The sequence below is a fragment of the Dermacentor albipictus genome, chromosome 1 (genome assembly GCF_038994185.2).
Source record: "Dermacentor albipictus isolate Rhodes 1998 colony chromosome 1, USDA_Dalb.pri_finalv2, whole genome shotgun sequence".
In the NCBI taxonomy this organism is placed as follows: Eukaryota; Metazoa; Arthropoda; class Arachnida; order Ixodida; family Ixodidae; genus Dermacentor; species Dermacentor albipictus.
Window position 1 is genome coordinate 248,008,235 of NC_091821.1, and position 5,499 is coordinate 248,013,733.

General features: G+C 47.7%; 1 non-coding gene across 1 annotated transcript; it reads right to left on the bottom strand.

The window, feature by feature from the left end:
- Positions 1-4,113: 4,113 nt before the first annotated feature.
- LOC135901817 (U1 spliceosomal RNA) lies at positions 4,114-4,269 on the bottom strand. Its single transcript, XR_010564275.1, has one exon. It is a non-coding gene; the product is annotated as a U1 spliceosomal RNA (small nuclear RNA).
- Positions 4,270-5,499: the final 1,230 nt, after the last annotated feature.

Here is a 5,499-nt window from a genome sequence, read left to right on the forward strand (position 1 = left end):
ATTCGACGCGGAGGCGGAAAATCGCGTGGACGTAGCACCGGCGGACAGATGCGATTGAGACGCGAGCCGCGCGCAGCGAACGCTGCGATCGAAACTACTTTGAGTCGTTGACTGATGGTGAAGAAGAAAAAAAGTTATCCTACCAGTAAATGTTGCGCCAACGGCGTGGAAAAGCGCAGAGAATGGGATACTGACATATATTCGCAGATGTATGTAGATACAGCATACTGAATACGCGCAATGCATAGGAAGCCAGCTGTGGAACTATAATGAACACGGTATGAAATATAAAAATAAATTTTAAAAAACAATTCACAATGTAGTGCATGCTGTACCAAGTCAAATCAGGGTGTTTTATATAATGCAGTTTTGAGAATATTGCTAATTGCTAATAATTGCTAATAATTGCTAACAACGACTATTCAAGCGTAACATGTAGAAATAACACAAAAATGGTTGAACACGGTTTGTTAGCATGCCATAGTATCCATCCAGAGGTAGATGAGGAAGCAGTAATCCAGGCCCGAGCCCTTTGACTTTAAAAACAGTAGGTTCAAGGTGAATCAATTTACCTGCTTCCCGCACGGCCAAAGGCACCATGCGTGCGCTCAGTCCTAGTCACAAAAGTGTCGGCGGACGAGAGGAAGCACATACGTATCCGGTGCAGTCCCAAAAGAGACATGCTACCGCCACGAGAATAGCCGCCGGGGGCCCCTCGTGACGTCTCAGCCCCGCCCTCACCGCGAACCATCGCGATTGGAGCGCCACCGCTGGCAACTGATTCGGAGCGAGGAGGGAGTGAGGCGTAGGGATGGCAGAACAGGTGAATGCACCCGCGCAATGGCGCGGCGAATTCCCCAAATCCCCACAACTTGACTTAGATGAGTTGGTCAATCTTGACGGTGTAGTGAAGAAGCGCGAAAGAGAGGCGAGGAGCACACAGACTGTGAGCACGAGTACAGCGTTTTTTGTATTAAAAAAATTTGTGGGCCCGCAACATTCATATGGGGACGGTTTAGCAGCGAAGCTACTTAGGCTGCGTGCATGAGCATGGATACATTATGAAATCATACATTTTTTTTAAAAAATACGGCACCACACTACGCCGACACAAGCGCCGCCGCAGTCACCGCACTTCCCACCGCACCTCCCACAAGCGCACTCACCACGCTCTCTTCCCGACTCATTATTCCTACAACAGAGAAAAATAGAAATGATAAATGAAAGGCAGGGAAGTTAACCAGGACTGAGCCCAGTTGGCTACCCTACACTTGGAGAATGGGGAAGGCGAGGGAAAGATTAAGAAAACAGGACTTAAAGCAAATAAAGTGCATCAAGGCCAACTTGTTACACTGAGTGCACTTCCTAATACGCGTATATACACAGTGTTTGTCTTACAACGCCGAATTTATGTGGTTCTATTTGGACCCTAGATATTGAACTCATTTTTGGAAGTTTGCGGGGTGTTTCAAGCCTGCTTCAAACCTCCACCGCGGGTCGGCCCGGTATGTATTGCACTATCGGCACACACATTCCTGTCCATGCGCCGTCATATGGACGTAAGCCGGCCTGGGTACCCCCCACTGGGAACGCATGTCCGGTATTGCACTATCTCCGGGACTGGCGCACACATTCCTGTCGACTATACGCACGTAAGCAGGACAGGGTAGCCCCCCCTTGGAAATGCATATGGAGGATGCTTCAGGGACAAGCGGTAAACAGTTTCGCTGCAAAAATTGCTCGTCTATATGCTTAGTCCGTTGCAGAGGGTCATCAAAAAATCACCGTCCAAGCACTCAGCACAGATGCTTAACCAGCGAAGCTGAAACGTGCGGCCTCGACGTTTAATCACTGGGTTAATCGCGGCGGTTCATTAAATGACGGCTTCGTAGGCTGCCGCATCCTCGGTTCGCAGTTGCTGCTTGCGCTCGGTTGCACGAGCCTGTTCTTGTGCCAGAGCTGCAGCATCGGCACTGCGTAGACGAGCTCGTTCCCGGTTCTGCTCGCGGAGTTGCTGATCGAAAGCTGCCTGCTCCTAAGGAGTGCGTATAACGCGTGGCCTACGCATTTCGGAGCCGGAGAGGAACTGCTATGCGCGCGCTCGGCTGCGACGGAGAGCAACGACGACACTACTGGCGCAGCTAATCCAACACCACCTAGATAGCACAAGACGTTTTCACTCCGATCCATGACGTCATGTCACCTGGCCCGACTGCCATAGAATCTAATATGAATGTTCCCGAGTAGGCAGCAGTGATTTTGACGTCACCGCTTTCATCATGCCATCCTTTTCAATGGAAATTTCGGGCCAGGTAGGGTGACGTCATGGAAAGCAGTAAACAGGCCTCGTGTTATGTGGGTGTAGTTAGCTAATCGCGCGCCTCTCTTTCTCTCTCTCTTTTCTTACGCATGCGCACGGGGTTGCACCGAAGAAGTTTCCTGCGTACAGGCGACCGGCAGACAGACAGACGGACGGATGGGCGGACGAATCGGCTAGCCATATACAGCTTCACTGTAAGACAGCTGAAGAGGGCAAACAATGCCAATCGCATTAATAAAGACAATTGTATGCGTCGCAGTTGCTTCCACAACATTTAATTAACTTATTACGATAGCTATCCCTTCATATAGAAAGGGATTACGAAAAAACCCTTTCTAACACAGTCGCAGTCACATCCGGAGTCCCCCAAGGGTCTGTTCTCGGACCGTTGCTTTTCTTACTCTATATTCACGATATCACAGCTAACATCAATTGCAATATAAAACTATTCGCGGACGACTGCGTCATATACAGAGAAATTAATCATTACAATGATCATATTAAATTAGATGATTCTCAAGCTGACGTAGCTGATTGGTGCTCTAAATGGCAGATGCAAATAAGCATACAAAAGTCCGCGATCATGACTGTAACCAGGAAAACGGTATCATCAATCTTTATATACGCATTTAACGGCACTCCATTCAACAAAGTTGAAGAACACAAATATCTAGGCATTACATTATCCTCGGAGCTCTAATCGGACAAACATACCAGTAACATAATCTCAAAGACGCTGCGCAAACTATTTTTCTTAAAAAGAAGCCTGGCGCTCACAACCAAGTCAACGAAGCTGATAGCCTACACATCATTTGTAAAGCCTGCTCTTGAATACGCTAACACAGTCTGGTTTCCGCACACACTGACTAACATAAGTAAACTAGAATCAATGCAAAGGAAAGCTGTGAGGTTCATTAATAATAAATATAAACATGCAGACTCGCCAACGGTTTGCGAACGCTATCCACAAGAGCGAAACACGCTCGCTTAACATTCTTGTTTCAACTACTAAACATAGCTATAGGATAGATACCTCCAAATACATTTAATTCTCCGAGGCTAGACCTACATGTAACAAGCATGCGCACACATTGACAGAATACGCATGTAAAAATGACACGTTTAAGTATTCTTTCTTCCCGCTCGCAATAGCAGAATGGAACCAACTTGGTGCTACTACCACCAACATTGAATCATTATGTGAATTTATCTCACAAATGAAAAAAAAAACCTGTGTGTGAATAACAGTACCTATGCATACAAGGACAATGGCACAGATTGCTTTATTCGTTAGGAAATTTTAATAAAGCATCTCATTTTCGACAGCTTATTCGTTTGCCATAATGATTCTCAAACACTCGTAGTTTTATTTTAGTTAATCCTGTTTTATTACTTGCCTCTAATGATATCTGTGCTATTGTTATAAAGCATCTTGCTTTTTTTTCTTTGTTTTTTTTTCATTGTTTACTGCTTTGCTTAATCTTAAGATTACTTTCATACTATGTATAACTTGCACTGCTTATGTCGTTCTTTTTGTATAACCTATACTTTGATTTCCTTGCATTTTACAGCCGAATTATTGTACTGCCCAACTGCCACGCTCTCGAAGGAGAGCAGCAGTATTGGAAATAAATAAATACAAAGTATAACTTACACATTGCAGGGGCGCTAAACGAAGCGAGACCGCGACCTACCTGCCGCAAACAGAAAGCAAGCCATGTGTTGCTTCAACCAGTTCTAAAAAACAGCCACAACGCGGCCCGCGCAACATACTCATTTTTTATTTCACAAAGGAGGGGCTGGCGCGCACGCCAAGCCCCACTACCAAAAATTGCATGTCCCACCCACCCCAGTTTGGGGTAGTGGCGTCTACCCGCAGTGCAATGGGAGGCCTCGGCACGGGGCCCCGGCCACGCTGACCGCCGGAGGGCCCGACACCAGGTAAGTATGTTAACACACCGGTCGGAAAGGCGGGCCATTCAGTGAGGTGCAACACATTGCACAGGTTGGGGCTGTGGTTTTCACCAAGCCATAATCGCCACGAAGCACCGAAATGCCGCGAATTCAGGCATGCCAACTAAAAATGCCCGTGACTTCAAGCCTGTAATCCTACTTTGCCAACTTTTGCATGGCAGGGACTATACTGAGGATATTACTGCATGCTCGAGTGACGGGAGCAAAGCAGAGAACATTTACGTGCATTCATACTGGTTCAGTGAAGGACTAATAAGTTGGCACGTGTCCTGGTTGCTATGCAAAAGCTTCGTGGTGCAAAACTGCTGAGATGCACAGTTGTGTGTGATGCGAGCGTGTGTGTAACGATAACGACAAGACGACAGCGGCGACGATGGGATGACGACGACGACTACATGACGGCAACAAAATGAAGACAGAGTGAAGACGACGACGGAGCGACGGCGACGGTGATTGTATGACGACGACGGTGTGATCGCGACTGCATGGCAAAGACAGCATGACGACACGAACGACGATAATGAGACGAAGATGAAATGTCGTTGGAGGTGACGAAGAAGGCATGGCGACAACGGAATGACAACATCGTGACGAGCACGATGATGTGACGACGATAGGATGGCGAAGATGGTATGAAATGACGATGAGGGAGAGGACGACTACGCGACGATGACGGTGTGATGATGGCAGCATGACGAAAACGGCGTGACTACGTCATAACGATGACAACATTACGATGACGATGGTACGACGCGCATGAAATGACAATTACGAAGATGACGAAGACGACATGATGGCAATGGAATGACGACCGTACGACGACGACGATGGTGTGACGACGACAGAATGGCAACGACGGAGAGCACAATGGCGCGCCGACGATGGTGGGATGATGGCAACATGACGAAAGACGGCATGACTAGAACGGAATGATGACAGCATGACCACGATGACGGAGGTTACAACGCTGCGACGACGGCATAATGACAAAGACGACATGAAAGCAACTGCATGGCATGACCGCGTCGTGGCGACAACGACGGCGGTGTGACAAGGACAGCAGCATGACGAATAGGGCATGGCTGCAACGGAATGATTACAATGTGACAAAGATGGCGTGGCCTCGACGTTTCGACGATGACAGCGGAATGACGATAGCGTGACGTCAACAATGACGACGCGACGACGACTCGACGACGACGGCT